At 39.5% G+C, this 12,914-nt stretch overlaps 1 long non-coding RNA gene across 1 annotated transcript in view; it reads left to right on the top strand.

Annotated features, from left to right (window-relative positions):
- The first annotated feature begins 3,404 nt into the window (after positions 1-3,404).
- Positions 3,405-12,914, top strand: part of LOC146799176 (uncharacterized) — a 90,641-nt gene continuing 81,131 nt past the window's right edge. The window contains exon 1 of the long non-coding RNA XR_014968857.1: positions 3,405-3,746. This is a non-coding gene — a long non-coding RNA (uncharacterized LOC146799176). The remainder of the gene's footprint in view (positions 3,747-12,914) is intronic.

Below are 12,914 nucleotides of genomic sequence, written 5' to 3'. Positions count from 1 at the left end.
GCACACACAACTATTGACTATCATTGGCACTGTGTGCTTCTTGGTACTATTTCTACTTAAAACATTAGAAATTCAGATCTCTGGTTCCACTTATTGAATTGTTGTCATTTTGATGTTATTTTCTTCATTGAATTTCACTCAATTGTTCTAGCTTATTTTGGAATTTTTATTATTTTGCATGTCAAATATTATTACAGGTTTATTACCTCATAAATACTTTATACATTCCCTCTAAATTAAGTCTGTCTGCTCTGTTCCATAGCTACCAGGGGGGTTAAGCTCAAGTTATTTTGGTGACTTTGAGGGCTGACCATGACACTGATTGAGGTTATTACCTGAGGTGGGTATCCACCCCCTGACTAATACCCAAACTAGATACCTTCTGTCTTTACGCATAGTAATACATAGAACTAATGTAATTTAAGTAATCCAGGTGACAACCTTCCTATTTTAATTGACACACCCACCTGAGTCATCACAGCGTAAGAGGGCAACCTTCTGCTGCAGCTAACACTGTAGCAGACTGATGGAAAATGGGCAGCTTCTGGGATCTACAGAGCTAACTAGGGTCACCTGCCAACACTCCTTAACCCCTTGCATGCCCGCCCCTTTCCCCGCCCAGTGCCGCGCTTTGTATTAGCGGGCGGAGTTCATGACGAGCTGGACTCGTCATGGGCACAGCGCCACCGCAGCCCATGACGAGTCCAGCTCGTCATGGGCGCTGAAGGGGTTAAACTGGTGCATGTATCTCTCACAACCTTCACCCATCACATTGCAGCCCAAGACAAGACAAGAGCCCTTCTCTGGTCCCTCACGCACAACACAAAAACACTTTCCACACAGGCTCCGAACTAATGCAATACTCTACCAGCAAGCTTGCTGCTAGCCCTGAAAGGCACAATGACTCCCCATATGGAGGTATGAAGCATGGTACAAATGCCTCCATCAACATTCAATCAATAAATCTATCAATCTGTAATGTTAAATTTTTCAAATATGATTTCCATCGGCATATGCAATAACTAAACTAATGTCACCATTTTTTTAAAAATTAATTGTATTTGTTTTATTTTGTAATTTATTTACCGTTTCTAGAACATGATTTAAATGGCTGTTTGTAATGTCATAGATTAAATAACCATTTTTTCCCAATAGTTAATTAATTTTTGTCTTTGTGCTGACGGTATTATTCTCTCCTCCCATTGATTTTTATGCGATGCCCTTCCAGTACGATTGAGTAGCCATGTCTGGTATGTGACTTTCACCAAGACGCGGCTGGAGTTGACAGGAGCCTGTTTGGGCTGTGGTACTACTGGAGTTCGTGTGAGTGTAACTTTTATGAATTGCAATCTAGTTACTGTTTTGTAAGTGTGTTTTTGTATTTGCAAGCACTTCCTGTGCCTTGCTTAATTAATCCCGTTCCTCCTCTGTCTTTGTGGCAGATATTACCCACTGTCCACCCACATCTCCTTACAACTCCCATATGTATATCAAAAATGTAGAAACACCTGCTCACGTGGCCTCATCTCTGAACTGTACCAATGAAATATTCATGCACTTTAGTGCAATATTTAAACTCCACTGAACCTAGTCACAAAAGTATATTTAGTGGTAAACTCATGTTTACCTTTTTTTTTAACACCTGTCAGGAATTCACAATGGTTTTGTGTCCGTTTCCCAGAACTAATCTGAGATAAAATACTAAAATACTAAACTTACTACTTTTGGTATTGTCAGAAGGTATTTAGTAGTAGTAAAGTTAGGACTCCTAACTTTACTACTACTAAACTGAGACAAAATCCTAACTTTACGACTTTCTGTATTCTCAAAAGGCATTTAGTAATAGTAAAGTTAGGAGTCCTAAATGCCCTTTGTGAATCCCAAAAGTAGTAAGTTTAGGATTTTATCTGATTAGTCCTGTGAATCGGCCCCTTTGAGTGCATTCTGGCTGGACTGTTCTCATGGGAGCAGGGTCAAGACTGATTTGCATATGGCTTGGTCTAAACTCGAATGGCATGGTGTGCAAATAAACCGACTGATTTAGGCCCAGATATCTGTACTGAGATAGAATGTTTGACATTGTTCAGCATTCTGTCCATCAATAGTTCTTTTTGCATCAATCCATTATGCTAGCATCAACGGGTGATATCTGCACCTACGTCATATTTCTTCTGTGGGAACGCTGGGCAGCAAAGGGAGTTTGACTCACTGATTTTATGTTATGTTTCTGCATAGGGTACTTTTGACTCAGGAAGGAGAGTTCACAGACCGGTGTCTTGACGTCCCTTTTTGCTTGAGAGGAGGAAAGGACTGTCACTCTCCTTCAGAGGGATTTGGTAAAGCCATCTACCTTGAAGAAGTTGAGGCCCACAGAGGGCTCCGGTGTAGATTTGGATCCTCTTAGTTACTGGGTTCACAGTCAAAGGGAGGCTGCAATACAGTGCTCAGATTACAGACTCAATGGTCCCTCACAACAGAAGTTATAAACAGTAATGAGGGCAGAAATGCAATGATGTCTATGTTATAGGTATCTCAATGGATTTAATAATTTTATTTAAATCAAAATAAAGAAACCATGAAAGTGGGACAGTATTCAACGAAAAAGGGAGTTTCTGAACTCAGGCATTGCAACAAGTGGCCGAACCACAATCAATAATTAGGTCACAAACATATAAATAGCACCATTGCACATAATTTGCAAAAAATAAACGAACAAGTATGTGTCAAGGTGCTGAGGTCGACAATGTTTCAATCCCTAGCATGTTAATGGGATCATCATCAGGACTCAAGTGATGCCTGAGGGGAAAATGCCACGTCGCTGTGGACAAGGGGATGCCGCATGATGATTTTGTATGAAATCCAACCAAGGTTCAATCTAAATAGAGGTAGCGAATATATACCATACATCAAGTCTGGGTGATCAATTAGAAGGAATATGAAAGGTAGCTAGCGGACGCTAGGAAGTGGAACTGGAACTAGACCAAGATCTGACTGGGAGAAGACAAGGTAAATGTCCGGAATAGGTGTTCAATCATTAAAACGATTTGCATGGAGACCACAGCAACTTTCACGGGCTGATTCTGGTCTCCTTGTAAATCGTCTTCCCTATTAAACACCTATTCCAGACATTTAACTTGTCTTCTCCCTGTCAGATCTTGTCCCGGTTTTAGTTGCTAGCGTCTGCTTGCTACCTCTCATATTCCTTCTAATTGATCGCACAGACTTGATGTATAGAATATATTCGTTCCTGGAGGCGATGCAAGTTTTAATGATTGGGGATGATGCTGTGTGCAAAGGAGGTGATGGGTCGGTTGCTGGTACAAGGCCTTGGTTCCTGAAGGTTGCGCAGTGTCAATCATGTGTTGATGTCAAGAGCGCGGTGCGTCGGTTCCACAGCCGGGACTGCGTAGGAGTTGGTAAGGTGCACCATGGACGTCAGGGTTTCGAAACCCTGGAGCAACTATTCTCTCTGTATTTTGTTCTCTCTACCTTGGCCAAGCTATTGCATTTCTCCCTGGCATGGCGAGCAGAGCAGATCGCTGGAAGAAACCGGAGCGGGGGCGAGACAAGTTGGAGCGAGGAAGAGACCCGGCTGCCCCCGATGTTTCAGGGGCCGAGATCGGATGTTCTAACGGAGCAAGGAAGTCACGGAAGTCAGGCGAGAGGAGCGGAAGTCAGGAAGCCGGAGGAGCAGTGCGGCAGAGTGCAGCGGAGTGCGGGATATCACCGAAAATACCGAAAACCAGGTGAGAGCATAAGCCCTAGCCCGTGCTGGAGCCGGCACATGCAGTGGCCCCGCAGTGAGTGGTGAGCGATCGCGGCTGCCATAAGGAGCGGCTGCGAAGGGCGAGCTCGGGTGCGGCTTGTGGTGCCCCCGTGTGCCCCGCTCGCACCAGCGCATGAACTTTGGCCGAACCTTGGCTGACCTCTTGTTTCCACACTACGGGCATTACGGCAGACTGAAAGGTGGGCTGCAAGTAGGGCAGCGCTCGAGGGTGACTAGTGGCTGCTCCCTCACCTCCCTCAACCCCGCCAAACATGTCCCGCAATCACCAAAGGTGCTCTCAGTGTCATGGTTGGCCACAGTCAGCAGTCTGCTGCCCATTTGTCCCCGAATTGCCTAGTCAGTTGTCCTGGTCAGGCTTGGCAGCGCCTCTTAGCAGAACCCTCATTGGGGGCATTAGTTTAGATAAACCTGCCTCGGCGCAGTACCAACAGTACCAACAGACCCAATAATAAACAATAACACCAACGGTACTAATAGTCGAGAACTGGCATTAGGAGGAAATCACGGATGGCCTATGAGCCAAATTTACTGAACGCTAAGGCCTAAAGGACTTACAACTGTACCTGAAGGACCATTGTTCTTATTACATAGCCTTTCAAGTTGTGCCTTCCTTTCTCCGCATGGTGCGTCACTAAAAAGAGTAACATAACGTTGACCAATTTTTGCTCCTTCAATCCCCCTAGCCCCTGCGGAAGCGACTCGGTAGTTCTATATTTCTGAGTCTAAGTCTCTAAGTGAATAAAAGACTGAGATTTAGACGGAGTGCAGCTAGCGGTGTGACTTGTGGTGTGGTTCAGGGTGGTGGGGCAAACTGAGTGACAAATTGATTGGCACAATGACGGCACAGAAGTGTAAGTAAGGTTCTAATAAATGCATTACATGTACTACAATTTGAAAATTGTAAAAAGCGGAGGTTGGTGAAGGCCGATGTTGCAGAGTTGTTCAATACTCTAACACTGCCCCTAAGATTGTTTAAGTATCATTCCAGTATTATTCCCGCTGGGCTACATTTATATTGTGACTCACACGTGCAAACGGATACAGAGGTAATCTACTTGTACAAAATACTAAGAAGTAACTAGTTTTAAAAAGCAATTGAGGCACATATTGGCAGATATTGGAAATGTGCTCAGGGAAAGAAAGAACAGCGAGCTCCCCTGCAAGACGAACACGGAAAACACAAGCTCCAAAAATAATTTAAAAAGCCAAAGCCCAAATAAAAGGAGCAAACCAAACTCTAATTTCTCCAATTGCTCGGATGTTTGAAAAATCGACAAAAATACCACAAAAATATGATTTTATGAGAGATCCAACAGGAGCACTCATGTCAATGCAGTCAGAAGTAGATATAAAACAGTTACAGACTTCGATTAAGCCAACCAACAACTTGGAAGATACAAACAGCTGGTTCTGAATGGGAGTGGGACCATGTTAGTAACCCGCAAATTAAAGATCTAGAGGATCAAATAATTAAACAAATTATCAAATTCAGAGCCTTTAAATCCAGTATCATCCCCTCAAATGGGAAAAAGGGACACGATTAAGAATATGATGGAAATACCAATGAAAAAATTACCATATGTTGACATGATTAAGAGTCCAGTCACTGTAGGGGTACCGTTACTGTTACCACTTGAAGTCAAGGTTGAAATAAGGAAATCAAATGAGTTGACTAATGACCATATACTACATAGTAAGACACCTGAACAAGAAGATAGTATAGATAAAACAGTCATACTTGCACAAGGAAGCCAATATAAAATTACTGGTACGTCAACACAAACAAGTGCAGAAAAAAAATATGGAATTGGGCTCAGAAATACAAGCATGCGATATTCAAAATCACTTAAAAACATTGGTCAACAAGGAAAAAAATTCAGGAAGTAATGATGGACCTGTATTTAAAAATGAATATAGTAGAAAAACAATATTATGGTTAATCAAACAAATAATACAGAAAACATAGAAAATTGTCAACCAGGCATCGAAATTCCCATCTGTAACAGGAAAATACAAATTGATCAAAAAGCCAAAAATATAGACAATCAAGATCTGGGATCTATATGGGATCTATTCTATCAAACTTCAGCACTAACTCTTGGAGCGCTGGCATTCCAGTCGAACAAAATGGATACCCAAATTGAAATACTTGGAGTTATGGCAAACGCAGTCACCGGAATTGATCACAAATTAGCTGAGCTGAACAATTTAATAATCAAAGCACAAAAGGAAGCAGCCTCAAACTACTTTGACTGTACATGTGTGCCCATAATAGAGAAACTGGTAACTATTCCGGATGTGGTGAACACTATATTGGATGATCTTAAAGATATCGTGTGGAAAAAACATGAAGAACAAAAGGAGGAGAGGTACCATTTAGATAAAAAGCTACCTACTGTTGCTAATGAGGAAGAAGCTGAGCAACTGGGTGACATAATAGAATCTGATGACCTTATTAACCTGAACATGGTACCAAACGCAAGAAAAAAAGGAATAGATAAATAAATTAAATGGAAAAGAAAGATTGTATGACTTTCCAGTCCAGCTGAATAAAGTGAAAGAGGATGATGAAGATTCTATAGCCTTTGAACTTACAAAAAGACAACGGAAAAAATTACGGAAGGCAAGAAATAAGGCAAAAAAGGAAAATGCAGCAAAAATTTATTCCAAATTAGAAACATCTACTGAAATGATAATAGAAGAAAAAAAACAAAGGAAAATATTAATGAAAAAACAAGATAGCAACCTATTCGGGAACCACTCTGCAAAAAGTTCGGATGAAAACAAATCAATATTGAAAGAAAATGAAAAGTATTATGATATATTTTCAAAATCTAGGAAACATCTTGCAAATCAAAAACCTCTCCCGATAAATACTACAAAATTAATGGATTATTCTGACCGATTGCCTTGCTCATTAGAAAAGGAGGGAAAGAAAGTGCAAGAAAAAGAAGAAATACACAGGTTGAAAGAAAACGGTTGTGTAATAATAAGGGAACCTACTTGTGATATCCAAAGTGACACAATTAAAAATACGAATCTAGAAACAAGACCCTTAAACACCCCCGAAACTAAAACTCCATTATGTAATCAAAATGTGGAACAAAGGTATATTGGCCCAGTGATTCAGAAGACAATTAAACAAGACCAAATTACTACAACAAAAATAGGTTTGAATGTGACACAACAAAAAGAGTATCTAGTTGTAAAAAACACAATGGGTTGAGGAAAATAATAACTCTAGGATACGAAGAGAACCGGAACCAAAGAACTGGTAGAGGATACGAAGAATAAATCAACAGGGGATAACCTGTTGATTGTAAGAAGTGGTCAAAATAAACAAAATTCAAATAAAGAATACCAAAATTTAGAAAGAAAGACTGCCTACCTTATCTTTACACCATTATATGACTCACGTGGCAACCACGAAATTTTGAATAGAGGAAATATTCTTCGGTTGTTGAAATCAGTACCATCATTAGTAAAAGTATCAACTGAAGATATTGAATGTGTAGGCTTTTTACCAAATCCTGAAGGCAGACTTCCAATAACACTGTTAACTGTAGCCACTGCTGGTATAGCGGATCAAATTGTGCAAGAACAAGAGATCTTTCATAGTTGGGGGATCCAAATTAGTCAACCAGCCCCAAATGTTTATCCAACTCCGTTTTTCCAAGAAGAAAGTCCAATTAAAAGGGTTAAGGAAGAAAAAGAAGATTTAGTATTTTCTATATTAAAAAATCCCCAATAAAAAACGCGTTACGATGATGAAAAATCTGATAAAGAATTAAAGGACGACAGAATTATTGGTATAAATGAAAAATGGATTCTTACATGGTAACGAAGAACAATGACAGCATACATCAAAAAATAATACTGTAGAACATAATATGGATAATATAACAATAGGGATGTGCTCATGGAACATAAATGGGTTCTGCAAAAAGTTAAAAAATGCCGAAATAGATACACTGTCAAACTGCTTTCACATTATACTATTGCAGGAAACGTGGGAAAGAGACCGTTTTATGCTACAAGGATACAAAGGATACTTTGAGCCTGCAATTAAACATCATAAATGTGGCCGTCTATGTGGGGGGCTAGCAATATTCTTTTTGATTGATTTGAAAGTTGACCATGAGCAGCTAACCACGAATAATTCTAACCTCCAAGCAGTAAAATTGAAATAGATAACAACTGAGGGAAAGAAACCAAAAACTCTAATTATAATCAATACATATATTACACCAAAACAGAGTTCAAAGAAGGACATGTGTACTGCTCTTATTAGTTTTTTACTTGAGCAAATAATGGTCGAACCTTTTACAGATTATATCGTAACAGGTGATTTTAATATAAACCTACTAATACACTTTCTACGGGACGATTTTATACAGTCCCAAAATCAACAATGGGCAATCCCTGAACAAACATTGGATCCCATAATAAACATCAAATGGAATTTAATGGCGAAAAATGTTTTGAGGGATGTGGAAGCATTGGGTCTAAGAATATTAAACAGTAGATTTGCAATGGATATACCACCAGCTTGGACATTTCACTCACATAATCTTAATTGACGAATTGATTATACAATGGTTTCACTAAATATCTTTGATAAAGTTACTTCATATCATCTAAGAAAGGTGCCTGATAGTGATCACAGCCAACAAATAAAAATATATAAAATTGTCATGTTCGAATCACCAAAACTATCTGACAACACAAGGCCAGACATGCACCATCAATTATAGAAAACTTGTGTGGAAAACAAATAATACGGATGACATTAAGAAAAAGGCACATGAGCTTGTTAAAAAATGCTTTAAAGACAATACCAGGATGTCTGTAATTGAGCAATGGGAAAATTCCACACAGAAGATAGTAAAATGTAATGATTCCACTTCTTGTGTTAAAAAAAAATAAGTGACTCAATCGGAAAAAAGAGAAACAAACATCAATCTCCAGCATACGGTTAGAAACAGCAGACGGTCCTGCAACAGACTTAGGATACAACTAATTAAGTTTCCAAACAATGAAGATATACGGAGTGACATAAAAAATAGTAATAATAAGTTGAGGAAACTAATTTGGATGGAAAAAAACAAAGCTAGGCAGGAATTGTGGACAAAAATCTTTCACGCCAGTAATCAATCAAATTCAAGGGAGTTTTGTAAATTGATTAATGGTCTGGTCAGACCTAACAAATCTGTTGTAGCATCCGTCCTAACCGAAAATGAATGGGTCACTTTTCTTATATAACTCCTAAACCCAGTTTCTAAAGCAAATAACCAAGGTGGCAAGCAGATAAAGATGGTTAAAACAGATCTAGAACGGGAAATCAAAATCAATGTGACAAAATCACAAGTTACGAAATTAATAAAGAAACAAAAAGACGGAGCACCTGGCCCTAATGGTATTCCGTTTGCTCTCTATAAGGAAGAACCAGATTTTTGGTCTGAATATATAACAGAGGTTTTTAATGAAGTTATACAGACTGGGATGATTCCGGAATCTTGGAGAGGGTCATTAATATCGCCAGTTATTAAGAAAGGAAATTGGCAATTGCCGGAGAATTATCGACTGATCACCCTTCAAGATACAGATGCAAAACTATTCGCGGGGATTTTATTATCAAATTTAACAGATTGGGTAAATGAAAAGCAGATTCTACCCCCAAATCAAACAGGATTCATCAAAGGTCTAGGAACTTCCACAAACATCCTAATACTATCAGTATTGATGGATAAGGCAATTTTAGCAAAGCAGCCATTGTATTTTTTGTGGATTTTAAATCGGCCTTCGATTGTGTGAATAGACAACTGCTGTGGAAAAAACTAAAGTACCAAGGAATTCCAGACTCATTATTGAAACTGATCCAATTCTTGTATACTGATACCTGGATCAGGGTGAGGATTGGTGATGGTCGGACGCTAACAACAGAAATACCCACGACCGGAGGATTAAAACAAGGATGCGTCCTGGCCCCCCTGCTGTTTAATTTATTCTTAGCAGATCTCTCGACCATTTTAAATGAAGTAAATGCACACACCCCTAGGCTCGCAGACAAGCAAATATCCAACCTATTGTATGCAGAGGATGTTATACTTTTAAGTCAAACCAAAGTGGGGTTGCAACGGTTGATTGATCGTATATCAATATATGCAAAAGAAAATAACATGGTAATAAATGAAGCAAAGACCAAAGTAATGGTTGTTACTAAAAACACACAACTTAGATATAAATACAAATGGTTGTTGGATGAAACTCAATTAGAACAAGTTGTATCCTAAAAGTATCTCGGTGTTATATTTAACGATAGTGGAAATTTTCGTCCGCAAAAAAAGGATATCACCAGAAAAGAAAATACTATGATGGCAGCATTTAGGATCATTCAGAAAGGTATAAGCGACTTGTCTTATCATCCCTTCCTAAAGGTTATTTCGGCAAAATTATTACCTACTCTGACATACGGAAGTGAGGTATTAAATGGGAAAGACGCAGAGATTATTAATAACGTAGTTGCTAAAACGTATAAAGTTCTGTTTCGCCTACTGAACAATGCCTCGCAAGCACAAGTGAGGCTGGAATTTGGGATAAATAATCAGCTATATGCGAGGAAAGGGCAAGTGCTTAAAGTATGGAATCGAATAAAAAATGATCACGGAAACCAAATGTCTCAGCTGATATGGCAAGAGGTTGAAGATAACAGGAAACTGCAGGCCTGGTCTTATTTAAATACAGTTGTAGAAGAATTTGGTGTAAGACCGATTTGGGTGAATACAATTACCCAGGAAAGCTTAAAAAAAAAATCAATAAAATTACTAATTATCTCTCCCTGACAAAAGATAAAGATATATTGCCAAACAGAAAACATGCTTGGCAAATCATAAATGGATTCAGGAAAAGAAAAGTCCAAGAATATCTCGAAACACCATGGTCACAGAACAATAAACATATCTTTATGAAAGCATGATTTGGCCTGCTGCCGGAATTATGTCATTTACCTCCCTGGAAAAGAAGAGAATACCTAATGTAGGTTATGCAAATCCGGTCAGGAGAACATTATACATTTATTGTGTATTTGTCCTGAAATTGAAAAGGAAAGGAAAATCACCCTGAAGAGATTATTTAACGATCGTGGAGTACGGACATGTAGGCAAGCTTTGATAGCATGTCTAAACCCAGAGGATATAGTTATGAATTCTGCATTTGTAAAATTTTTGTGTATCATTGGAAATAAATTGGAGGAATATACTTTGAACTGCTCGATTGTATTAATATATATTGCGTATTTTAAATTATGATAATAATTTTATATTCTTGTATTTCATTTAAAACTTTTATATTTGATGACTTTTTTTTTAGTAACTTTTGTAAGATTGTGATTAATCAAACAAAATAAAATAAACTTGAAACAGTGATGCGAAGTCTGAGACTCATGCAGCAGCAAAGTCATAGCTGCGCTGAGAGTCAAGGTTGGTGTGTAGCACACTTGGCGAATAAGGACCATGGCTTCAGTGGAGGCAGCAGCGATGCGTCGATTTCGGAGGGATGCGTCGGTTCCTAAAAAATGGTTTGAAGCTGATGCGTTGGTTTCTTGGTTGCAGCACCAATACTCACTTCCAAGGGTCCATTACTGAATTGGCACCATTTGGCAGAGCAGGACTCACAGCTGAGGAGCCCAGGTAATGGTAGCAAGAGGCCGGTGAAGTCTTTGCTGTCCCTGAGACTTAAGCAACAGGAGGCAAGTCCAAACAAGTCCTTGGAGAACCTTTAGATGCAGAATATAGCGAGTTAAGTCCTCCCACTCCCAGGCATGAAGCAGCAGGCCGCAGTCCAACACCACAAAGCAAACAGCAAAGTGGCAGTCCCTCCTGGCTGCACAAAAGCTCTTCTTCTTGGCAGAGGAGTATGCAGCTCTTTGTGTGGGGACAGGCACAGACCTATTCAGGTGCAAGTGTCAGCTCCTCCCAACTCTCTAGCTCAGGAGGGCTCATCAGCCTGGTGATGGGCCATCAGGATATGCAGGGCACACCTCAGCTTCCTTTGTGTGTCTGTCTAGAGTGAATTCACAAAGCCCAGCTGTCATCCTACCCAGACATGTATTCTAGGGAAAGGCAGAGGTATAAAAGGGTTAAAGTAAGAAAATAACAGCTTTCTAAAGGTGGCAATTTCAGACCTGCAATCTAAAAGCAACTTCACTAAAAGATGTGATTTTTAAAGTGGGAGTCCAGAGAAACCAATCTTCAATTTCCTATCTGCTCCAATTGGAAGATACACGTGTACATTTTAAACACAGAACACATGCACTTAACGGATATGGGGAACCGAAATAAATTAGCAGAGGCATCAAGGATACTTGTAGCAGAAGACTATGTCAATTCACTCAATAAGTCTAATTGTCCCCCTCCATTCAAAGGGTAACACACAGTTGATTTGTTTCAGGATTTTGGCACAAACTAAAGTTCTACTGCTGCCTTCTCAACATGGTTTTATTGTTTAATTTATATGTTGATGGTTAATGTTTAAAAGTACATTACCCTCTAACCGTATGCTTTAGGCTTCTTGCACATTTCAATCCATTAGGGCCGATTACAAGTCAGACAAAGCATAATTTTTCTCATTGAATTTTGTTCACCTGAATCCAAGTGGGTTGAATTTTCCGCACGCTGGTTTTCCAGGTGTAGGAGAACCAGATTTGATTTTGCTGGCAGGAAATGTTTAGTAACTCAGCAACCGAACCTCTGTTCTCCATTTTTCTGCCAGAAAACACTTTCCCCTTCCCTCCCATAATCTTCCTATCCCACTTAGTCAACCTCCACCCTTCTTACAGGTCCCCACGTACATGTACCACCTGCTTATAGCAATGTATGTTTATAGGAGGTGGTCAATATATGGATTAAACCCCAGGGAATTGGGGATTGTGTGTGATTTTGTAACTGGAAAAATTGGTCCCACACAGTAATTCCCATCACAGAAGGTTTCACATGAAATTACACAGTATTACGGTGGATTTACCGCACAGTAACGGTAAATTGCACATAATTTCACTGTGCCCCAGTACTGTGTAACTTGTATTCAGCCCTATAGTGTTCGCCCTATATTAGATTCTGAGGGGAGAGGA

This window comes from Triturus cristatus, chromosome 9, assembly GCF_964204655.1.
Source record: "Triturus cristatus chromosome 9, aTriCri1.1, whole genome shotgun sequence".
In the NCBI taxonomy this organism is placed as follows: Eukaryota; Metazoa; Chordata; class Amphibia; order Caudata; family Salamandridae; genus Triturus; species Triturus cristatus.
Note: the sequence above shows the minus strand (reverse complement) of the source record. Positions and strands in the feature narration are given on the sequence as shown.